A 25367-nucleotide genomic window follows, 5' to 3' on the forward strand; every position below is an offset into this window, starting at 1 on the left:
TGCCTGCCCATGCAGGGGACATGGGTTCGTGCCCCGGTCCCGGAAGATTCCACATGCTGCGGAGCGGCTAGGCCCGTGAGCCATGGCCACTGAGCCTGCACTTCCAGAGCCAGTGCTCCACAACGGGAGAGGCCACAACAGTGAGAGGCCCGCGTACCAAAAAAAAAAAAAAAAGTCTTATTTACTCTTCTCTTATAAAAGATAATCATTGTGAGTTTAAGTAACAATTTGGTCTTAAATATTACTGATGGAATGTCACAGTTAAATGTGGGTCCTTCATGTGAAATGTAGAACAAAAAACTTCAGAAGTCATGATGGAACAGAGTTTTAACTGATAACTGACACAACATCTCTATCAGCTGCCTCTGTCTCCCCCATACCAGTGAATTCCCCATTCCTCAAAATGCCTCCACTTTCCAGTCTCCCTCCTTAAAGAGGGTTTATCCCTCTTTCTTCTCAACTCCCAACTCCATGAAGCCTCTTGTAACCTACCTAGTCCAAACCTTGTAGCACTATGTCAAGCACAGGCTGCTCTGAGTTAGGATGCGGGCCTGGCTCCCCCAGGGAGGGGATAACGTGATGTCTGAATCACTTTGCACTTAATGGTCAGCCTACACTAGGGCAGTGGCACCAAATAACTGCCACCGTTATGCTCTAATTCTGCCTGGTACCTAACACAGTGCCAGCTTCTAAAATAATTCAGACTTTTACGGCCGTGTTGGTATAAGTCAAATATATTAATATCATATATCAGAACATCTTCTTCAGACCTAAAATTATTTTTTTTCTTCTGATTACAAAAAAATTGCAGCATTTTTTTAAGCCTCCCAAAATTCTGTAGTCCCTTGGTACTCAGCAGGTATATAAGGCTGCTGCTTGCTAGCTATGTGGACTGGGCAATTTACTTAACTTCTCTGGGTTTAGTTTTCTCATTTGTAAAATGAGGATAATAATAGGACCCAATTTGCAAAATTAAACGTTATCTATCACTTGTTTTGCACAGTTAAAAACTGGGAAGCACAAAGGAGAAAATCTTAATTTCTTCTTGTGCTCTGATCCAACCTCAAATCTAGTGTTTCACTGTACTCTGGGCAAAAACAGACTTCCTATTTCAAAGGAAAAGCACCACAAAAAACAAATGAAACCAAACCAAAAGCCCTTTCTGAGACATCCAAGGACTCTTGCCAAGCACCAGCTTGATGAGTTCACAGTAAATGAATCAGAGACACACGCTTTAGATTTCCCTCTCAAAGTCCCAAGAGGGAAACAGGAAGGCGAGGATTTGAGAGAGCTCCTGGCTGTGCCAGCCCCACTCCACCAGCTGAGCGAAAGATCAGAGTGTCCAAGAGCCCCTCAGACATCCTTCCCCTGGGCTCAACTCACATTTCTCATTTGAATGTGTCCTGCCCCAGAGAGTAGATGCCATCGAGGGGCCCTGACAAGAAACCAGATAGTAAACACGGCACCCCAAACCCACTATTTGGTTATTGCTTAATCCTCCACCTCTATTCCGTTCATTTCTAGCTGCAGACAGGTAGGATTTCTAAGAAAGATCTGGGGGGTGGAGGTGGTGGACTGGCTCTCTGTGGGTGATGTTCTCCAGGAAACTCAGCTAGCTTCCTGAAAGATGTCATACACTGGAATGTTCTCAGGGGCTGGCAGGGGAACCCTGGAATGACTCAAGTGAGGACCTGAACCAGGAAAGGGTGGGTTATGGCCTAAAACCACACTCTCCTCTCACTTTGTCAAACTGCGTCCATTTTACTTACAGCTTTATCTCCTACCCCAATAACCGGGAAGACTTCCTAGATGAACTAGAAGCCATTTCCACCCCAGGTCCCTCTCACACCTCCAACACCCTCATTTGCATATGCCATTAGATTTTATTGACAGCTGAGTGATCTGTGAATAGCTTCAGCAGGGTCCACTAATGGAATCCAATGAGTTGGATCGCAGCTTTTAAAAAGATCTGCTCGACATCCAGTTTGGTTGAGCCCCCCCCAGAGCCAATTTGTCAGAAAGTCAGTCAATACACGTGGAGTGATCGTGCACTGCTAGCAAGTCCTTTTGCCAAGCACTGGTTAGTGCAAGACCGAGACAGTTGTTAAAGAAAGACCTGACCCTGACTCCTAGAGATGGAGAAGTCAGGAAAAATATAAACGGAAGCCACAAAGAACTCCAGACGCAAACGTCTACAAGCTGACTTGTTAACCTGTGTGGTCATACCCAGCAGAGGTAAGTGTTCCCCACTGTCTTAATCTGGCTAAGGGTCTAGAGGCAGCTTCTTCCTCTCTGCCCAAGCAGGCCTTTACATGGAGCACACAGTATCTCCAATCCTAAGTGGAAACAAAACAAGTTTGGCACTACCGCTCACCCGCTCTAGGCATCCCCCCAGCCCCAGGAAGCAGGAGGGGCTTCCTGCCTAGAGGAGAGTAAAAGGCTCTCATCACTCAAAACTGGGCACCACGCATCCCACAGCAGAGAAGGGGAGCACTCAGCAGTTGCATCAGCAGATCTGTGTAAGAACCCATCACCTGGGCTTCCCTGGTGGCACAGTGGTTGGGAGTCTGCTTGCCGATGCAGGGGACGCAGGTTCGTGCCCCAGTCCGGGAAGATCCCACATGCCGTGGAGCAGCTGGGCCCGTGAGCCATGGCCGCTGAGCCTGCGCGTCCGGAACCTGTGCTCCGCAACGGGAGACGCCACAGCAGTGAGAGGCCCACATACTGCAAAAAAAAAAAAAAAAAAAGAACCCATCACCTGGAGAAGACAACATGAATGCAGAATTGTAGCTGGAGGCTGTGGTTTGCGGTGACCACTGTGACCCACTGTAATTATCATGCACCAGGAGAGGGCCTGTGCTGGGCGTTTTGGAGCACAGAGATATATAAGACAGCTCTCTGGCCTTGGGACATCCTATATGAAGAGTCAACCAAAAGCACAAGGCTGTCTGCATTCAATGCCAAATGGCTGATGTGCACAGTGTATCAGAGGAAAAGAAATAATAATGGTAACATTTATTGAGCGCTTCCCATGTGTCAGAGCGCTATTCTAAATGGTTTATATATACTTAATTTTTCCAACAACCCGTAAGGTGGGTACTAGTAGTATTCTCATTTTATTGATGAGAAAAGTGAGGCTCAAGGAGATTAAAGAATTCACTTGGTGTCACATGATTTTTAATGGTAGATCCAGGATTTGAACTCAAAATTCCACTCCCACAGGCGTGTTTTTCTTAAGAGATGGGAAAGGACTCTGGAAATGAGAGGTGACAGAAGGCACAGGACTCTGACTCTTTTTTTCTCTCTCTCTTTTTTTTTTTTTGTTTTTTTGTGGTACGCAGGCCTCTCACTGTTGTGGCCTCTCCCGTTGTGGAGCACAGGCTCCGGACGCGCAGGCTCAGCGGCCATGGCTCACGGGCCCAGCCACTCCACGGCATGTGGGATCTTCCCGGACCGGGGCACGAACCCCTGTCCCCTGCATCGGCAGGCGGACTCGCAACCACTGCGCCACCAGGGAAGCCCTGACTCCTATTTCTGTTACTTATTTTTGATATAGACAGGGAAATGCAATGGCTGAGTTTTAAAGTAGGAGCATTCCTTAACAGTCGAGAGATCGTTTTTGATGTTTAGTTTTGCAATATTTAAAATCCTCAACTTGTGAGCATGCTTTTAAATTATATATTCAGTATCTTGTAATAATTCTCTTCTATATATGAATCACTTTGCTGTACACCTGAAACAAACACGATATTTAAAATCAACTATATTTCACTTATAAAAAAATTATACAGTGCGAGAGCAGTGGGCTGGGACTGGCTGGCTGGCTGGGAAGGGGAGGAGCTGAGGGGCAAAGAGGAAGGGAGGGCCGGGAGGGAGAAGCAGCTCTCCTGGGGGCTGCCTGCGTGTCGCTGCGGAGTTCCAGGCTTGCCTCTGGATCCTGCGCTCCCTGATGCGGCCTCCTTGTCACAGCCGGGAAGGAGGACGGAGGGGAGGGGGATCCCGGTGGGGTGGGCGTGGGAGAGCGTCCTCAACAACCTCTTTCTTCCCCCTTGGGGTCGAGTCCTTCGCGAGGCAGCTCTCTTATCCTGGTGGGTCCCGTCCCGCAAGGGTCCCGGGTCCTGACCCTCGGTCCTCGGAGACCGTGTCAGGCGGGACCCAGAGTCTCCTGAACCACAGCGCCATCGTGTGGCCGCTGACAGGTGCCTCTGGGGCTCCTCTGGCTCCGCTATCCCGCGCTCTACCCACCTGTGCTGGTGGGTTTCAGTTGGCTGTCTTCTGGGGCACGGAGCCGAGAGGGAAAGTGGGCCTGCCTGCCGAGGCCGGGACCAGATTTGCCTGGCTCTGAGAGAACTGGCTTCTCAGAGCGTAGCATATTGGAAGGAATGATCATTAGAGATGGGCGGGCCAGAGCCCTGCCCCCCTTGCTTAGGAACTTTTGTCCCTGAGCCTCTTGGGGCCTCAGTTTTCCCATCTGTTAAAGGGGCATAATAATACGTGGTGGAAGATAAATCGCGAAGCCTCTAGAAGCCTCCACCTCCTGCAAGCGGTGGGAGCTCAACGTGTCATTGATGGTGCCATAATCCTCAGTCACCCCAACAGGTCTCAATGCTGCTGAGACTCAGGCTTGGCAGACGGCAGGTGTTCGGGGTGCAAACCACTAGGAATGCCTTCTTAGTGCCAGCTTAATAGTGGGATAGCCCCAGGGCTAAATATTTGCCTATTTTCCTAAAAGGTAACAGTCCAGTTGGTCTTGCAAACCACATAGGAACAGCTGGCTAATCTGTTCACCAGCCCAGGGGGATGCTCCGTCTTCACCATTTACTTCTGCCTCCCACGTCTGCCCGAGGGAAGCCCTCTGGGAACAAACACATCCCACTTCTGAGAGGCACTGCAGTTGCAGTGGTGAGGGGGAGGCAATAATGCAGGGGATCCCGCAGACCCAGAGTTCACTTGCCAGGTGAGGACCTGGGGCAAGTCACTAACTTCTCCAAACCCCTGTCTCCCACCTGTGAGTCAGACATCTTAGCTCCCAATTCCTTAGGCTTTGTGGAATTAAATGAGGTATTCATGTGAAACGCTTAGTACACTGGATTTAGTATGTATTAACAACACTAGAGAACTTATTAAAATACTAGTAACCGGGCTCCACCCTGAGTTTCTGAATCAGTATATCTGGGGTGAGGCTCAAGAGTGTGCATTTCTAATTTGCATTTCACGACATGCTGCTACAGTCTGTCGCAGGACCAAACTTTGAGAAGGACTAATCTCGCATATACTAGACCTGCAATTCATGTTCACGGGGACTCCCCAACCATCCAAGTACAAATCAAAAGGGAGAATGACAAGATATGGGGGAATATGAACCCAAACCCTATCAAGCAAAAGCTGCAAGCCCAACATCCAGCTAGTAGTAAGAACAGTTCCATTTAACAAACGTAAATGTCTTCTCTCCATTGAATGTCTTCTCTCCATTGCTTCCATATGCTCCGTTGGACAGTGCTTTGCTCACATGCACCGTCTCATTTGATACTCATCCTAGCCTGCTGCAGTGTGTGACGATCAGGAGGAAGGGGCTCTCGGAGAGGTCCAGTGATGGCTGAGGGCACAGAGCTCTGGAAGGCAGAGCACAGGCAGCTGGAGCCGGCTGACTATGATGGGGGCCCTTTCAAGCTGCCTCTCAGACATCTGAGCATGCTTGGCCGAGGCTGGATGAGCCCCTGTGAACCTGCCTCGGGCCCTGCCCTCTGACGGCTTCTGTCCCGTCTGAATTCCCATCGCGAGCACACTCTCTTAACCAGCTGAGTCTGCTCTGGGGTCAAGGGCCGAATCATCTCGCCCTTGCCAGGCTCATTGGCTCTGCCTCTCTTCTCACCCACAGGACACTTAGTCCTTCTAAGAGTGTGGCATGTGTCCTCACCTCTGGCTGTTTGCTCTGGGCTCCAAGGCTCCCAGCAAAAGGAGGAGGTCCTCAGGGTTTGGGGTAGAACCAGTAGGCCGTCTCTTGGCAAGCAGCACATACCAGGCCCTGCAGGTCTCAGAAGGAGTCCTCCCTTCCCTATCTTGGGCATCTGAGAGGCTGCAGAGACCCAGCCATAGCAACACCCCCAGCCATAGCAACACCCCAGTAGCGAGCCACCTCGAGAGGCTCAGTTGGAGGTGCTGCTCTCCCCCACTCAGCCTGGGTCGGGGAGGGAAGGGGCACTAACTGCACAGACTTCAGGATGCCAGGGTTCCCTCCTCCAGGCCCAAGATCCATTTGCTTTTATGGTTGCTGGAGGGAACACGGGCTTGAGAGCAAAAGGCCGTCATCTGAACCAACGCTGGGTCTGCTACCAAAATAGCTGTGTGGTCTAAGGAAGTCGCAACGTCTTCGCCTGCATTTGTTTCCTCCTTTGCAAAGAGCTGAGGAGGACCCGCCTCCTAGGGCCGCTGGGCAGGCTGAATGACATCGGTGTGTTCGAGCTGCTGGCACCTAATGAGCAGTGAATAACCCCATCTTCCTTCCTTTGGTGAACCTGTTCCTGAAGGTACACAGGCCGTGAGACAAAGACCCCACCTGCTAGGAGCTTCTACCCCACAGTCTTGCCCAAACAGGGCAATGGCAGGAGGTCTGAGACTGGACCCAGCTGGGGGTATTGGGTTCAGGAGGTGAGGCTGCTGGTCCAAGGGATGGGCACCCAGTGTGTGAGCTCTGCAGCTGGGTGACTGAAGCCTGCTCCGTGCCAGCTGGGCTTGAATCAGAGCTAATGGCCTGCTAATGGTTTGCAGAGCTTTGCCTTGGAGGTGTGGAGAGCCGTGTGACTCACTGAGAGCCCCGTGTGGCTCACTGCCGTGGCAGCCGGTGCGACTGGAGGGTCTTCCATCCAGCAGCCTCTGCTCTCAGCACCTTTCGTTTCATGTTCCTTCATTTATATTTATTCATTCTGCAAACACTAGTCAGGAACCCAGAATGTGCTGGGCCCTGGGAGCACAGGCCCGGCTGAGGAAGACAGACTTGAAGGGGGGAAGGACTGAAGGTGGGGGTGACCTCCCACCCATCACCCCCTCTCCTCATCAGGCTCTGAGTGGCGGGGGGTGGATGAGTCAGAGCTTTCCTCCAGGCTCCCGAGGCTCGCCCCCTTTCTCATGGGGTCACAGGAAAGGCCTGATGAAGGAGAAGTGTTTGAGGTTAATTGTGCTGAACTTGGCTCCTGAAGGGATGTGGGATGGGGAAGGAGGAAGCATGGAAGATAGTGCCCGGGGGACCAAGAGAAGGTACCACTGACAGCTGCGGCCATAGAACTGGCTTGGAAGGGGAGAAGATCAACTTGGTTTCAGTTTGTTTTCTTGAGTTTCTTTTCTTTTAGAAGATGAAAAGGGAGTCAAGAAGCCCAGTGTGAGGATACTGGGGGATAAAAGTGAGGACGGAGAAAGGGTAAATGAAATGCTTCCTTGGCCCCAGCTCCCTCGAGCCTTCCTTCCCGGTTTCTCTGTCTCCAGCATCTCCCCTCTTCCTCTGGCCATCCTCTCTACCCTCTTGTCTCTTCAGTGCCTCTCCATCCCAGACTACCTCTGAAGCTCCCGAGGAATAACTGAGAAGTACAGCGACCGCCAAAATTGCTTCCCCGGCCCTGGCTCCACCTCTGCATCTGCTGTCCAGATTTTTCTTCAAAGTTCTGCCCGCCACTCACAACCAGAAAAGAAGTATTGATTAGAAAAGAAAAAGAAGTTGGGAATTTGAGTTGGAAAGTGGAGGGAGCAAGGGATCTCTTTCACATTCAGCTAATGGCACTGTGGCTAGTGAGCTGTAGTGGGCCATCAATACCAACTGCAAACCCCACTCACATCCTGCCGAACTGAGGTCTGAGTAAAGGCTAACTGATGGATGGTGACAGTGAAGTGACTTGTCTAAGGGTATTCGATAAAGACTAGTTCTTCTCTCCCTCTCCTCCTCCAAATTTCCTGGAGGTCCCAGGACATTCCTAAGACCCCCCCCCCCATCATCTCTGTGGCCGTAAACTAGCTTCTAACCTCTTGTCCAATTGCCGGAGCCTAGAGGCGGTTGGGAGCTTTGGAGTAACGAGCCTGGGCTCTTACTAGCTGTGGGAACTTGGGAAGTACTTAACTTCTCAGAGTCTCAGTTTCCTCATCTTACAAAGGGGGGTAATAATATCTACCCAATGGGATGCTGTGAGGATTAAATGAGATCATGAGTTTGAAGGGCTTAACATGGTACCCAGAAGGGAGTATGTTCTCAATATGTGTCAGTCAATAATAATTCCAACAAAATCTCTACTTGGACGACCTACGAGTACCTTACACTCAGTATTTCTTCCCCACAAACCAGCTCCCTGGCCTCACTTTCTAGTTCCCTTACTGGAGTTAGCATTCCTCCTACATGTCCTCGGTGGTCTGGTCACCTGGATTCTATTCTGTTCTTTCCTCGTGTGAACTTTCTACCATCTCCTCATGCCCAAGTTCAGCCTTTCGTTATGTTTTCCCTGGGCTCCCTGACACCAGCGCTCCTGTTCAATCCCTCTCCACAGAGCCACCAGATTTAGCTTTTGGATTATGTCACTCTCTTCCTCAGGAACCTCCGGTGACTCCCCAGTGGCCACTACTAATGTAACTACACACTCCTCACCCTGACGGTTCAGGTCCTCCACACTATGGCCTGATGCACCCCACCCCCCTCCTCCCTGTCCTTTCCCTCTCCCAACTCTTCCCCTCGGATGGGACATCACTGTCCCCACCACCCTCTTGCTCCCCAGGGTATGCTCTGTCAACAGAACAGATTGTAGAGACTATCTTAGGCAAAAAAAAAAAAAAAAAGGAATCTTTTGATGCTACCCTCAACCCACCAATACACTGGTCTACTCAGTCAAGGTTCTCCAGAGGAACAGATTTATATATAGAATGTATGTATATCTACATGAATTGGCTCATGCAATTATGGAAGCTGGCAACTCAGAAATCTGCTGAGCTGGCAGGCTGAAGACCCAGGAGCACCCATGCTGGATCCATCCTGAAGGCCATCTGCTGTAGAATCAGGATAAGCCAATGCTGCAGATGAATTCCAAAGGCAGTCAGTTGGAGAATTCTCTCTTACTTGAGAGAGGCTGGTCTTTTGCTCTATTCAGGCCTTCAACTGATTGGATGAGGCCCACCCACACTATGAAGGGCAATCTGCTTTGCTCAAAGTCTACCAATTAAAATGTTCAACTCATTAAAACAACACCCTCACAGAAACACCCAGAATAATTTTTGATCAGATATCTGGGCATCCTGTGGCTGAGCCAAGTTGACTCATAAAATTAACCATCACCCCACTCATACTCCTCTCAATGTCTGCCCTCTTGAAAGGATCATAAAAAAGTCATCCACCTTGAAGACTTCAATGGGGCATTTTGCGTCCCAGAGATATTTACACTGTATCTCTAATTGTGGAATTTCAGCACTGATTTCCTATGCAAAGGAAATATGATTTTGAGTGGGGTGTAGGGGTCCAGATTCCTAAAGCCTGTGAAGAAATCACAGCACACTGGCATTTCAGCCAGCTGGCTGCTGTCCCTGGCTGACATTCCTGCTAGGCTTGGTTCACTCTTTTGCAGCTTTGCAGACAGTATGTACAAAAGTTAATTTCTAGCCTTTCTTCAAGCTCTCTTTGGTCCCAGCACAGCCGTAAGAAAAATTGTGAAGTAGAGCAAAATACAGGGCATGAAACCAACCAGAAACCACAAAAAGTACTCATCCGTGAGAGGAAGAGGACCTCATTGCCAGGCCAGTGGGGAAACAAGAGACCCCTGGGCTCCAGGAGCTGAGAAGTGGAGCCCAGGGTGAAGGGGTGTGTGTGTGTGTGTGTGTGTGTGTGTGTGTGTGTGTGTGTGTGTGTCTGTAGTGTGTGTTTGTGTGTATGCATGGGTGCCTCTGTGTGTGTGTATGCATGGGTGCCTGTGAGTGTATGTCTGTGTGTGAGTGTGTGTGTGTGTGAGTGTGTGTGTGTGTGTGTGTGTGTGTGTGTGTATGAACCCTGACAGAAAGAGCTGGACACACATCTTGCCCTTCCTCAGGCTCTGGTGTTTCAGGTGTCTCTGGCCACAGCCCTGCTCAAGCTTAGTCCACTCTGCACTTCTTTTTCGCCCCTTTGCCCATGACTCTCAGATGCCAGGATCCAGGCTCTGACCCCTGGTTCCTCACCATTGCCCTGCCCAGGACGCTCAGTCTCCTCAGGGTGTTGGGGAATCTGCTATGGGGCAAGACCCAGGAGGCCAGGCTTCTCCTTTTGGTTCTGTCTCTACATCTGCCTCAGGTTCTTCTATCACAAAGTGACTCAGAGCTAGTTGATCTGCCAGCTTCTCTTCTAGCTCCAACAATGTGTGAGTAATTATTTTGGAAAACAGTGAAATTTAATGAATCAGTATATCAGGATGTTTCAGCTGCAAATAACAAAACACTTGGAATAAAGAACTAAATGAGTGGGCTGATTAATCACAGCAAACCTGCAGGTCAGAGAGAGGTGATGCCAGGATTGGTGTGGAATCTCTGAGAGATCATCAAGGACTCAGGCTCTTCCACCTTCTCTCTCTGCCTTCTTCACGGCTGCCGCGGTCTTCCCTCATGGCGGCAAGATGGCTGCAGTGGCTCCAAGCTTCCATTCTCATGTAGCAGCTTCTCTAGTAGGAAGAAAAGGGCTAAGGGTGAAATCAGTGAGGAAAATCTTTCTCAGAGCTCTAGTAGCTTCTTTCTGGGTCTCTGGTCAGAACTGGGTCACAGGTCTAATCTTAAACCAATCACTGGACAAGGGGATGGGATGGACCAATCATGATACATCTACTTGGGCCTGATGGATGTATGAACAATTGAAAACTTGGGATTCTGTTAGCAAGAAAGGTTTGGAGCAGCTGTTTGGTGGGTTACACTGTTTCTTTCAGGAGAAAGAAACAGTGTCTGGCTGTTGTAGCCAAAAAGGGAATTTATTGGGAAGAAAATATAGGGTGGCGCCTGGAGGAAATAGGCAGAAAACAGCAGGAGCTTTTGAAATAAATGCTTTTCAGCCAGAATGGCCTGGTACAGACCCCTCGTCACTGGGAAAGAATTCTAGTGCCTCTGTGCCTTGCATCACTTGTTCAAGACAAGTCTTGGCAGAACTATCGTATTGAATCAGGCTGGGGTTCAGGTCTATGACCTGGACACCTGGGTGCAGAGAGGAGCACCTGGCCTGTTTAGTCTCCCAAGTAGCCACCTACCAAGACCGTATCCAATGGGAGATTCTCATCCAGTAGGAAAGAGGAGTTGGAAGCTGCACAGACAACACAAAGCCAGACAGCACAGCTAATATCCAGGCATTAGAAAAGCCTCTGTGAAGCCTGTGGCTTGGGAGATGCAGTCCTTGGGAAGCAGTGGTTGGCCTTATTTATTTCCACCATGATTAATTACCAGGAAACAAAGTAATGACTATATGCTCCATATCATTTGCAAGTCTTATCAACTGTTGGGTAAGTTCAATTTATTAACAACACTAATATCTGTTTATGTCAGCCAAGTTGGCAGTGTGGTTAGCCGTTCGCAACTTCAAGGAATTAGAATATGGTTAAAACAAACAACAAACATTAGAAGGAACATCGTCTCTGAGGAGGCTGGGCTGGGGAGGAGTTTGATCTCAGGGCCTTAACTGCAGCTGCTTCTCCCTTGGGTCTTTTCTGCAGCCCCGTGCCCCCACCCCCACCACTGCCCTCCCCCACCCCACCCAGGTAAGACATTGATAGGAGCAGAGGCTCCAGAGGGGCCCAGGTTACATCTCCAGTGACTTGGCGATGGGTTGAGTTGGTTAGGAGGAGAGAAGCAGGTGGTCTTGCATTTTACAAGTTCTATTGAATTGAGGCAAAATTTCTGGTCATCTGTAGGACCTTCAATTAAAATGAGCTGAATACAAGTTTACACAGCCCTGTTTCATCAGCCCTAAATGCAGGGACCTGGGTCTGGGATGGAGGAAAGGATGGGGCAAGAGTGCGGACAGGGCCTTCCCTGGTGGCACAGTGGTTGAGAGTCTGCCCGCCGATGCAGGGGACAGGGGTTCGTGCCCCGGTCCGGGAAGATCCCACATGCCGCGGAGCGGCTGGGCCCGTGAGCCATGGCCGCTGAGCCTGCGCGTCCGGAGCCTGTGCTCCGCAACGGGAGAGGCCACAACAGTGAGAGGCCCGCGTACCGCAAAAAGAAAAAAAGAAAAGAAAAAAGAGGGCGGACAGCCAGTGATGCGCGTGCGCACACTGGCGCACGCGCACACTCGCACCTGCGCACGCGCGTACACTCGCGCATGCGCACAGTCACCGCTGCCCACAACGGCGCAAACCGTGTGCGTGGGCGGTTGGTCCAGTCGGCGCCGGCCTCCTGCGATGTTCGTTGAAGTGAAATTGGGTCCTGGTGCCAGTCTAGTCAGCCTTGAGACTCCTGTGCCGGCTGTTCCTTCTTCTGGAGAGGATGAAGCCACGGAGTCTGCTGAGGTAATGGCCTGGATTTTTTTCTTTTTTTTTTTTTTTTTGGTGGTACGCGGGCCTTCCACCATTGTGGCCTCTCCCGTTGCGGAGCACAGGCTCCGGACGCACAGGCTCAGCGGCCATGGCTCACGGGCCCAGCTGCCCCGCAGCATGTGGGATCTTCCCGGACCGGGGCACGAACCCGTGTCCCCTGCATCGGCAGGCGGACTCTCAACCACTGCGCCACCAGGGAAGCCCTGGCCTGGATTTTAATTGGTGCTAAGTGACCTCTTTGCGGGAGGCTTCAGGGTTCGATTCATGCTTACACTTAGGGACAGACGAGGTCCCCTCTTCTTGGGGGCCCACGGGGGTGGGGACCGTCAGCTTAGGGCACGTCAGATGTCCTTTGCTACATCCACTACAATTTAGACGCTTCAGATATTTAATATCTTTCCTCGCGGTGCACACTCAACCTTGGCGGAGAAACTCAACAGTGGTGGTGGTCACATCATCTAAAAAGAAACATTCTCTTATCAATAAAACTCCTGACTAGAATATTCAAATCTAATCACTATGCAACTTTAATCATCTTTAAACCCCGCCCCCCGGCCCGCCGCTTATCAGGCCCTAAGTAGCCTCCTGAGGGACCATCACAAAGTCTCTTACCAGGAGCTCCATGGGAGGAGGGATTGATCCCCGTGCTCACATCACCAGGCCTGAGGCGACCCTGCACAGCCAAAGAGGAGTGAGAGAGGGGAGAAGGGGAGCCCACCCTCCTTCTGCTACCTGGATTCCTCTGTGACTTAGGAACCCAGCTGAAGTTGTCTCTCTGCCCTCACATACCCCTCACACACTCAGATTTCCTCCTCAGAGCCTCTTCCTTGCCCAGGTGGAGCCATGGATGTGTGTGACAGCTCAGTTTCCATCTACCCACCAAACCCAACCTTCTCAATGACCCCGTGAAGGCCTGCTTTCTTCGAAGACTCCTTTCCTGACTGTCCTGCCCCTCCTAGACCTCGCACCCCAAACTCACTCTCTCCCCCACCATCGTTAAGGCAAGGCGTTTATTTCCCCACAACACTGAGAGGCCCGCGTACCGCAAAAAAAAAAAAAAAAAAAAAAAAAAAAAGGAAACTTTCTATCGCTACCAAAATCAGAAAAATCTAGAATCCCTTGCCATGTAGAACACCAGAAATAATTTTAGTGAAAACCAAGTACTGTGAATAATTTCTGGATCCAAACTGTTGCTTGCCTGAGTTTGCTCTGCATTAGAAAAGGGAACTGGAAAGTCTCAAAGAGGAGCTCAAGACCAGCTCCAAACAAGACCTTCTCCTTGGTGTCAGGAGAAGAAAGAGACCTAAAAAGATAAGAACACTCCTGCTGTGGAAGTCTGCAGTCGTTAATTTCTTGTGCGTGCGTGTTGGTTTGAAAACTGGCCCCAATAGACAGTAGGCTTGGAGAGACGGAAGAAAGAGGCAGCCACTCCAGACTGGTAGGAGGCAGGGTTAACACGCAAGAGAACTTACATATGAGGCTTGTCTTGAGTGCTGCGCAATATGAGTAGATCTCTGCACTTGCCCACCAGAATCTCAACAGTTTACAGAGAGGCCTTAACAGGGTTCAGACACATATACACCGTCCAGATGGTATAACACTTAACTGCTGCATCCTTGAAGTAGCTCCTAGTGTGAGAACAGTGGGTGGAATGTACATTCCAAGGACAGGGGCGGGAGGAGCCTCAGATTGCCTGGGTCCAGGTCACAGGTCCACAAGTGGTCACATCCTCTCGGTGACCTCTTCCAACAATGCACCAACTACAGTCATCTCATATACCAGTCCCAAGCACTGGGAAACACTATTATTTTAAGGTGAGAAAATTGAGGTCCATTGCTGGGCAGTGACTTGCCCAAGGTCACAGGGCCGAAAAGTAGTGATTTTTATTTGACAAATCCTGTGCCCCGAGCCAGGATGTGAGGATACAGAAGAGGGAGAATCAAGGCAAGTACTTTCTTTGCCCCTATGGAGCTTACTGTCCAGTGGAGGAGAAAGACTAAATAAACAATCAGACTGAAAAATTAAATAATGATAATTGCAGCAAGCATTATAAAGAAAAAGCTCAGGAAACAAGAGGATCTTGCAATGGGAGAATCTACCTGGACTTGGGTGTGGGGGGGTCATCAAGTGGGCTTTTAAGGAAATCACATCTAGGCTAGAGGTGAAGGACAAGTAAGAAGTGGCAGGGAAAAAGTTTTAAGCAGAGTGACGTGCATGTGCAAAGGTCCCGAGGCCAGGTGGCTGGCGCAGTGACTGAGGAGGAGAATGGGTACATTTAAAGCTGAGGGAGGAGTTCAGGTGTCCTCCACAGTAATAGTTTTCAACTCTGGACTTCTGACTCCTAGGGAGGTTTATTTCCCCTGTCACATGTCACCCTTTGGTTAAGTCACTTAATCTCTCTGAGCCTCTGTTTTCTTTCTTTTCTGTAAAATGGATCAATAGTAATCTACTGTATAGGCTCACATGAGAATTAAATGAGATATTCTTTGTAGACCAAGAAGTGCCCTCCAGTGTTAGTGCAGTTAGGTAAATTGCTTTCCTTGTACCGAGGGGCCAGCAGAGGTGCAGAGAGGTGAAGTGACTTACTAGGGTCACACAGCTACCAAGCCAAGACCCTTCAGGGATGGACACAGGAGGAGCTTGCTCTGGTGATCCTCTTTTACAGGTTAGTTTGGAGGGGCTACTGGATGGAAGCCGCTGGGACCAAAAGACCTCTGGTCGCTTGGGAGAGAAAACTCCTCAGAAGAACTTGTTTCCCAGCTTGAAAAGGAATGGACAAGGAACCGCAGTGCAGCCCAGCGGTGAGTGTGTGGAAGATGGGAGCTCAGCCCAAAGCTCGGTCAGCAAATCACTCGACCCCAAATACAACCACGCCCCTACTCCAGGCTCCACCGCCACAGTCCCCTCCCTGTCAGCTGACCTCACTAAGCATTAGCAGGTCGGGCTCAAGATGCTTTTCCTCCCAGATGCTTTGCAGGTTCCAAAAGGATATTGACAGAGGGGGAACCTCTCCAGGCTCCCAGAAGGAAGCTCGGATGGTGGGATGGAGGCAGGGAACAGAAGGACTATTTTAAGACTGGGGGTGGAGAGGTAGGTATGGTCCATAACATGCAGGCAACTACTCACTTATTACTTAACCTGAGTGATTAGTGTCCTGGCTTTTAGTTTTCTTATCTGTTCAAGGGGGATGCCATTAGCCCTAGCTCCTCATAGCTTGTGTGAGATGAAAAAAAAAAAAAAAGATTTATAGAAAAGAACTTAGCGAATTTCTTAAAAATGGTAAAATTTCCAGCAATATCAGTTATCCAGAGGATTTCAATCTCTTTCTAGTCCTGCCCACTTGCCTCACTCTTGCCCTCTCTGGCATCTCTGGAAACTTCTGTGAAGTGCTCAGAGCCCGAGGAACCTGGTTTGTGAAACTTCGGTCTAGAGAAATAAGCTCTCTAATAGGATTAATTAAACCCAGGTTAAACATAGCCCTGCCATCGAGTAGTTGGTGACCTTGGACAAGTCGCTTGACCTCCCTGGAGCCAGGTATTTCAGGGCACAGACAAAAGTAGCTCTGTGGAAAGTTACAGGGTTCCCCTGCATACTCTATTATTTTGTGGTGATTGTTATAGGTGGCTAAATCCCACAAATTAGAAGGAGCCAGAGAGAGACAGAGTCTGCTGGCTCACATAGCTGAGAAGGTAGGTCTGGCCTCAGGTGTGGCTGGATCCAGGACTTGAATGATGTCCAAATTCTTTCCCTCCATCTCTCAGCTCAGCTGTTGTCTGGGCACTGGTCTCTCTATAACGCCTGTCCTGTATCATGCCAACTCAGCAACCCCTACTACCATCCACATAGAAAATCCCAAGGAAGGCCTTTTATTAGCTGGCTTGAATCCTGTGCCTCTCAGGGGCCAATCCCATGGCTGGAGAGCAGGCCCCATAATTGGTGGTCCCTTCAGAGCCACACAGGGAGGGGAAGAGCTGCTCCCCAAAGGAAGGGAGTATGTTTTGCAAAAGGGGTAAGTAATATGAGCAAATCAAAACAGCAGCTCTCGCTCTCACCCCGGGCATATCTTGCTGTACTGTGAGTTTAAGTACAGCTTAAGTGACTTTTGAGTGGCAGAATTAATTCAAAAGGACCCTGGAGGTCTTGTCCACCCTCTCCCAGCTCTGGCCTCCCCTGCCAGCCTGGGAATGATAGTCACCCAGTGTTAGAGCTAGCACATAGAGACATTCTCCAGAACAGTTTGAGAATCCGTGAACCACTGACGGAAAGAGAGGAGGATGGCAGGGTTGTACAGAGATCTGGTTCAGGCATTTTCTAAGCTGACTGATTACACACCAAGAGAACTTTGGTTTTATTTCTAAACTATTTTGCAACCTTTGGGGGAAGGGAGAAGATGTCATCTTAAGAGGTCACAGACCAATCTGTCTGCTGGCCAAGTCAGGGTCACAGGTGTGTTTGGCCAGCATGGTGTCTTGTTGTTTAAGGTTTTTTTCTTTGTTTTGTTTTTTGATAAGTCACCAACATTTAAAATGTTGGAGATGTCACAGGAAAATGTGGAATTTGGGCCTCTCTCAAAGTAGAATGGCAGTACTGGGCCACATCCCTGCATGGCAACAGGAGGGTGGATCTGGGTAGCAGCTTCCCCATTGAACAGGGCATGTGAGCTGCAGTCGCCACCACTCCCTTTTATATCCCCCAGCTTACACCTGGCCACTCACTCACACCCCCTGCCTTGGCCTGTGGTCATTTTTGGGTCCTGCACTAAATGGCTTTGGGGCCACAGACCAAAGACCAGCCACCAGTCTAGAGACCTTCCCTGATGGAAAGTGAGACCAGCTAGAAAGGAAGAAGTTTGTTCCCAAGCCTGCAGGCTGAACACAGTGACTCAGAATTTTGGTGTGAGCAGCTAGAACAGAACAGAGCAAAACATCCAGTGGGAAAGAGGCTTTCACAGTGGCCTCTTCACCCACCCCATTTTATGGATGGGAACACCGAGGCTCAGAGGGAAGGGCATTTGGACCTCGGTTTTCCTGCTCAAAGGCCAGGTTCTATCAACCAAACCAAATCATTTCCTTCCTTCCTCCCTCCTTCCTTCCTTTGCTTCCTTCCACAAATCTTTATTAATATCACGCAGTAGGCCCTTTGCACACATCACTCCCTCTGTTTTTTCCCATTCACTGGACAAGTATTTATTGAGCACTTATGCATTCAGGTGCTGAACTAGGTGCTGGGGGAAATACAAGTAAAAAGAAAATACAAGCAGAAAGCCTACCCACCTGGGTCCCACTTTAGGGGGGGGCAGCTGGGGGATGAGGCAAAGGGCTATGTGACAGTGATAGGTCACAAAGGGCATCAGAGGATAAATAGGCTGTGCCATGGCCTTAGGCCGAGAAAGTGGTTACTTCTCTCACTAGGACCGACGTTCACAGCCGCTTGGGGAGATAAAAACCCTGAAGCAGAAGTGAGGTGAGGCCGAGGGGGAGCCTACCATACCTCTCTACACACTTGAAGAGATTCCGCCTGGGGTCCAGGCGCCCTACAGAGTCCCCGCCGTGACCATCGGTGCCCCTACCCACACCCCTGCCTCTGGGAGACCCTGAGGCAAAGGTGGGGGCCTGTGGGCTGGGCTTGGAAGACCTGCCGTAGGGCCGCCTGCGTGACGCAGGAGCACCGCAGCTCGCTCTGCTCTTCGGCCCATTAGGCCGAGGGAGGGAAGAGCCAGGGGCCCGCCTTAACCACGCTGCCTGGCAGTGATCAAAGACAGCCATGAGTGGGGGACTCTCTGCTCCCGTATCACACGGCCCAGAGCAGCACCGGGCTGGGCCTGTTCAAAACCACCATGGGGGAGCTGCAGCAGCAACTGCACAACGGCGAATACAACGTGTTCAAGTACGCGCTGATATTCGAGAGCGACTTCATCCAGATCACGAAGAGGAGAGACGTGATTGACGTGCACAACTGTGCACGGTGACCGTGGGCATCGCATCCACCAGCCCCGTCCTCCCACTCCCAGACATCATGCTGCTGGCCCGACGGTCCACCGGCTGTGAAGGGCACGCTGAGCACAGCCAGCCCACCAAGGGGAAGAGCCACAAGGATGCCAAGACCTTAGAGCTCACCAGGCTCCTTCCCTTGAAGTTTGTGAGGATCTCCACGCACGATCGTGACAAACAACAGCTGCGTGTGAAGTTTGCCACTGGCCGCTCCTGCTACCTGCAGCTGTGCCCCCCTCTGGACGCGCAGGAAGACCTCTTCACCTACTGGGAAGAGCTGATTTACCTCCTGCGACCACCAGTGGACGGTCACAGCCGCACCTACGCCATTCCAGCCGGGGACATGATCTGCATGACTCTGTTCGAGGAGGAGGAGGAGGACGGGAGGAGCCCGGCAGTGGAGGATTTCCAAGGAAAGTGGGATCAGGACCAGGCGAGCATCAGGAGCCTCCACACGCCCTCTGAGGTGGCCGCGGCCAGGTCTGCAGCTTTTGCTGGCGGGGAGGGGATCCAACTGGACTCCCACAAGCCCGATACCATGTCCGATGTGGCCACTGCAAAAGCAAAACCTACAGAGCTTGACAAAGAGTCAGCATCGTGGGCAACGACAAAGGCGGAGACAGCAGGGGTGGCAGGCGGCACCGCAGCGGGTGCTTTGAGCGTGGCAGAGGTCAAGTCTCCTGCCCCAAAGAGCAGAGCACGGCCACAGCAGCCACAGCCAGCAACTGTCCAGGAGCCAGTAAAACCAACACAGCCACTGGGGGCACTGCGGGGAACAAGACCATCCAAAAAGCAGCCGGCCCGTGCTCAGGCAGCCGGAGAGCCACTAGAGACGACCAAAAGGAGAAAGGCCACGGCAGCCCGGGGGACAACAAGCAGGGCACTGCTCACGAAGGCATCAGCCGTGCTCCCATCACCAACGAGTCCAGGACCTCGCACAAATCGGGCAGGAGCTTACCTACAGCAAGTTCAGGTTCCATCACCAAGAGACTCAGCAGGATCGGCTCTTTCTTCAGGAATGTCAGAGCCAAGCTTACCACAAAGACAGTGGCCTCATCACGCGATGAATATGTGAGCATCCCGGCAAAGGCAGTGGAGGGGACCCGAATGGAGGCCATCATAGAGACAGCAGAGAGTGGCCAGGGCCTGGAAATCACTGGTGGTGTGACATCTGAGACCATGGAGCCAGCGACCGTTGAAGGACCTAGAGCTGGGAGCTGCAAAGGGAACCAGGGCTCGGGGACATACCCCTGGAGAGCCCATTGCAGCTTCCTACGGAAATTGAAACAAAAATCTGAGAATGCATGCCGTGTTCTGTCTGACTTTCTAGGTCCCGAAGCCCAGACGGAGCCTCACAGTGGATTCTGGGAGGTCAGCTGCACCACAGTCTGAGACCCAGTGTCCAGTCAAGCGCAGCCCCACCTCACACACATGCTCAGCGCCAACAGCGGTGCTCCATCTGGCCTCCACTCCTTTCTGGCTTTGCCCCCCACAGCCATGGTGGAAAGTCAGACTATGGCCTGGGAAGCTCTCCTTCACTATGCCCGTATTTTTTTTTTATAAACGCTTATTCCCTCTGAAGGCCTGTAAACAAAGCAACAACAGGACTCATGTCCCCTCGGGCTATTCAGTGGACAGAAAGAAATAAGGGCAGCAGTATTGACTAGCAATCAGAACAGCAAGCACTCTCACCTAGACTTAGCCGTTCCCTTCCCAGGTATATACCCTGGAGAAACACACATGTTCTAAGAAACAACTATGAGAATGTGTATAGCAAAAATAACTTAACAGCAAAACACAGGAAACAGCCCAAATTTCCATCAACAGAATTAATACAGCAGAATATGAAGTGAGTGCAATATTCAATAGTGAAAAATAAATGAGCTACACACATTAGCATAGATCAACTTTTCATGCTTTTTAAAAACATCAAAAGAATGGGATACAATTCCACTCACGGAACCATTCTGAAACAAGCTCAAACAATGTACTGCATAGGGTACATGTTTTAAAAACAACTGTAGCTAAAAATGAGGGAAGAGTAAACACAAAATTTGGGACAGTTTCCTCTAGAGTGGAAAGGCTAGGTCAAGGTGGTTGACACAAGGCTGTTAGTGCTGCTGGGAATCGCTCCGTCTCTTAGGCAAGATGGTAGGTACACAGGTGGTGTATTTTTCACATTTTACTAACTCTGAAATCAGCATGGTCCTACAATCAACGCGGCACTTGTGATGGAAGTTATTGCCAATGCCTTTCTCTTTTTTTCACTTTTCTTTATGCACAAAAGTGATGTCAGAAAGGCTTGGCATCTTTAAATTACATTTATTTAAGGTAAAGTACAAGAATGCTGGTTTGGTTATTAGGAAAAGAAGGAACAATATGCCTACTTTACAGATGAGAACACTGAGGCTCAGAAAAGGGTAACCTGCTCCAGTCGCACATGGGATCTTTGCAGAACAGTCACCCACCAGCCCACTTCTTTACGCAAAGCCCTGTCCGGGGCACGGGAAGGAGGCAAGCAAACAAGCCTGAGATAGGACCGGCACAAGAACCCGAGGCACCAGCATTCTTACCATCATGTTCCAAAACTACAGAGATGAGCATCAATTTTACTAGACTGAGCGGAGGGAGGGCTGGGGGCTGGGAGCCGGTTTTCGGACTTCAGTGAGCTCACAGCTCTTAGCTGGCCTTCTCTCGAGAGCATCCAGACCACCGCTGAGCTGTGTCTGGCTCCCTGGCTTCTACCTCTAGCCTCTGGCATGACCCGCGCTGCAGCCATAAACAGGCTCCCACCTGGAATTCCAGCGTTCACTCCTGGAACATCCAGCGTCCAGTCCTCCTGCAGCCACTAATTAAACTTTTGAATGCCCTACTCAGAAGGGCTTCTCCATACCAAATCTTCAGCAACTTTTTTCTTCTTGGGGATCCAAAACGAAATCCTTAACCCTCACATGACGGAGATTATTTGTTAGGTCAGAGCATCCTTGTTGATTGGACCTTCAGTTTGTGACTTCCACAGACCTCATCACGGGAGGGTGGGGAGAGGTCCCTTCTGTGGGTGGAGGGAATGGAGGGCACTTGGTGGGGAGCACCGATGAGAAAGCGAGACAGCCCGAGACCTACACATAGGCACTGTTGCCCCTGGCCAGACAAGGTTCCTGACCCCAGGATTAACCCAGAGCTTCCGAGAAGACTAGGGGCTGCAGGGAGACACAATTAATGGTTTACTCTCCACCAGCTTTTCCTTGGACCCAAGGTGGAGAAATTACAAAAAGATCACATCACATTCCTTTGATCTTATGATTTGCACACAAGCAAGTGCAGGTAAAACTGGTCTACAGGAAGAAAAAGTGTTAAAACCTTGTGCATAGCCCTTAGCCGTTTATAAAGTTCTCGAATGTGTGTGCCCCCTTCCGATTCTCACATCTTTCCATTTTGCAGATAAGCAAACGGAAGTTCAGAGCATTTAAAGGACTTGCTCAGGGTGGGAGGTACCATTTGAACGGGGAGTTGAAAGATGACTGAGGACTTCCCAGGTGGGCATTGATTTACTTAGGCTTTGCTGATCATAAAAAACTACAACCCATCTCACTCAGTCAGGTAAGGGGGTTGCACGTGGAACTGTCCAGGAGAGAAGTCTCACAGAAATCTTTGGTGAGGACTTCCCTGGTGCCATAGTGATTAAGAACCCACCTGCCAATGCAGGGGACATGGGGTGAGATCCCTGGTCGGGGAAGATCCCACACCCACACGCCGTGGAGGAACTCAGCCCGTGCACCACACCTACTGAGCCTGTGCTCTAGAGCCCATGAGCCACAACTACTGAGCCCACGCGCCACAACTACTGAAGCCCGCCCACCCTAGAACCCGCGTGCTGCAACTACTGAAGCATGCACACCTAGAGCCCGTGCTCTGCCACAAGAGAAGCCACCGCAATGAGAAGCCTGCACACCACAACGAAGGGTAGCCCCCGCTCGCCGCAACTACAGAAAGCCTTCGTGCACCAACAAAGACCCAACGCAGCCAAAAAAAAAAACAAGAAAAGAAATCTTTGGTGAGACCTCACGGTTTCTGGGCTTGGAGGGCAGTTCTGGATCTGAGGTTCCTTTCCTGATCTTAGCAGCCAGAACCCCTAAATAGTTAATGTAGTCTTCTGTCTGTCTCTATCTTTCCTTGCCTCTTCCTACCAATTTTTAATGTTATTATTAAAAATCACCATCGTCGACGTTTACTGAGATTTTATGAAAGGACAGACTAAGGATCGCAACTGCCAGCTCTACGTTATTCGATACAATTAAACCATGAGCTTAAATGGTTCAAATTTATCCCATCATCTTACATTCCTATAGATTTCATCCAGTAGCTGAATCTGGGGGAGGAAAAGAAAAAGGACCCTCACAAAATTTTCCCAGTTGAAGACATTTTTATTCTGGTACCCACCTCAGTCCCTGGCAGGATGGGCCTATAGGAATCGACGATGGTGATTTTTAATAATAACATTAAAAATTGGTAGGAAGAGGCAAGGAAAGATAGAGACAGACAGAAGACTACATTAACTATTTAGGGGTTCTGGCTGCTAAGATCAGGAAAGGAACCTCAGATCCAGAACTGCCCTCCAAGCCCAGAAACCGTGAGGTCTCACCAAAGATTTCTTTTCTTGTTTTTTTTTTTTTTTTTTGGCTGCGTTGGGTCTTTGTTGGTGCACGAAAGCTTTCTGTAGTTGCGGCGAGCGGGGGCTACCCTTCGTTGTGGTGTGCAGGCTTCTCATTGCGGTGGCTTCTCTAGTGGCAGAGCACGGGCTCTAGGTGTGCATGCTTCAGTAGTTGCAGCACGCGGGTTCTAAGGTGGGCGGGCTTCAGTAGTTGTGGCGCGTGGGCTCAGTAGTTGTGGCTCATGGGCTCTAGAGCGCAGGCTCAGTAGGTGTGGTGCGCGGGCTGAGTTGCTCCACGGCGTGTGGGATCTTCCCCGACCAGGGATCGAACGCCATGTCCCCTGCATTGGCAGGTGGGTTCTTAATCACTATGGCACCAGGGAAGTCCTCACCAGAGATTTCTGTGAGACTTCTCTCCTGGACAGTTCCACGTGCAACCCCCTTACCTGACTGAGTGAGATGGGTTGTAGTTTTTTATGATTAGCAAAGCCTAAGTAAATCAATGCCCACCTAGGAAGTCCTCAGTCATCTTTCAACTGCCCGTTCAAATGGTACCTCCTTTGAGGAGCCTCCCCTGAGTTACCTAATCGGAGCTATTCTTCCTTCCTCTGTGCTGTTGTAGAATCTCATATGTGTCTCTGTTACAGCATTGATCTTATTTTATTCAATTTTAGATTTACTATATTATTTTTAAAATTTCATATAAATTTAGAATTATCTTGTCATTGTCTAGAAACCACAGTTGTCTTCAAATAAGGTTGCCTTAAATTTATAGATCAATTTGGGGAGAATTGACATTTGATAATCTTAATCCTTCTAATTCATGCAGATGATACTATCTAGTCTTTTATTTAAACATTTTAAATTTCTCTCGGCTTATGTATTATAAAAATGTATTATATGTATATATGTATATGTACATTATATGTACATATAATGTACATTATATGTACATATATGTGCATTATATGTACAATGTATTATAAAAATTTTTATAAATTAAAAAAATTTAATTTTTTAAAATTTTAAAAATTTATAAATTTTAAATTTTAAAAATTTAAAAATTTAAAAATTTTATAAATTTATAAAAATTTATAAAAATTCACTGTAGATATCTTGCACATCTTCCATTAAATTTATCCCTAAATAGTTGATGCTTTCTGATATTATTTATTTATTATTATTATTTCTGATATTATTGTCAATGGGATTTGTAAGATTGTAATTTTCCAGTTGTTTGTTCTGGTTTATTGGTTTTTGTGTGTTGATCATGTATCCTTTCACCTTGCTAAATTCACTTACTAATTCTAGTTTAGGTGTTTTTTTTGTTTGTTTTTTTTTTAAGGATTTCTTGGAATTTTCTCTGTAGACAATTATGCTGCCTGTAAATAAAGTTTTACTTTTTCCTTTCCAAACTGTGTGCCTTATATTTCATTTTCTTGCTTTATGCATTAGCTAAAGGCTCCAGCCTAGTATTTAATAGATGGGTTAAGAGCAGTTATCTTTTCATTGTTCCCTCTCTCAGGGGAAATCATTCAATCTTTCACCATAAAGTATGTTGTTAGCTGTAGTTTTATTTCAGAATTGCCTTTTGTCAAGTTTAAGAAGTTCACTTCTAGTTTTAGTTTTCTGGGCATTTTTATCGTGAAGGATTATTGGTGTTTTTCAAATGCTTTTTCTGCATCTATTGAGCTGATTACTTGATTTTTAATCCTTTATTCTGTTAATGTGGTCAAGTACACTGATTGTTTTTTGGATGCTGAGTTGACCATTCACTCCTGGGAAACCCCATGTGGTCGTGGTGCATTATTTTTACATATTGCTGGATTCAACTGGCCAGAATTTTGTCAAGAATTTTTGTATCTATGTTTATGAGCGATGTCGGTCTGTGATGTTTTTCTTGAACTGTTTGCCAGATTTTGATATAAAAGCTTATTTTTTAATTAAAATTTATTTTTTAATCAAACATATACATAATTTAAAATCATCAGATAGTGCTAGAAGGCTTATGGAGTAAGTAGCATTAGTTTCAACTACAAATAATTGAGGAACCCCAAATATTTGCACTTAAACAAGATATATATGTACTCTCATTTAAAAGCAGTCTGAAAGGAAGGGAATCAAGCTGGTATGGCAGCTCCACTGTGTCATCAGAGACCTAGGCTCATTTTCTTTTCCTGGTTATCCTTAGGGTCACTTCATATTCCAAGATGGCTGCTG

The 25367-nt window shown here is 48.9% G+C and overlaps 1 pseudogene; it reads left to right on the plus strand.

The window, feature by feature from the left end:
* The first annotated feature begins 12292 nt into the window (after nucleotides 1-12292).
* On the plus strand, nucleotides 12293-22021 carry LOC131751889 (Golgi-associated RAB2 interactor protein 4-like; annotated as a pseudogene).
* Nucleotides 22022-25367: the final 3346 nt, after the last annotated feature.

This window comes from Kogia breviceps, chromosome 1 (assembly GCF_026419965.1).
Source record: "Kogia breviceps isolate mKogBre1 chromosome 1, mKogBre1 haplotype 1, whole genome shotgun sequence".
NCBI classification, from domain to species: domain Eukaryota; kingdom Metazoa; phylum Chordata; class Mammalia; order Artiodactyla; family Physeteridae; genus Kogia; species Kogia breviceps.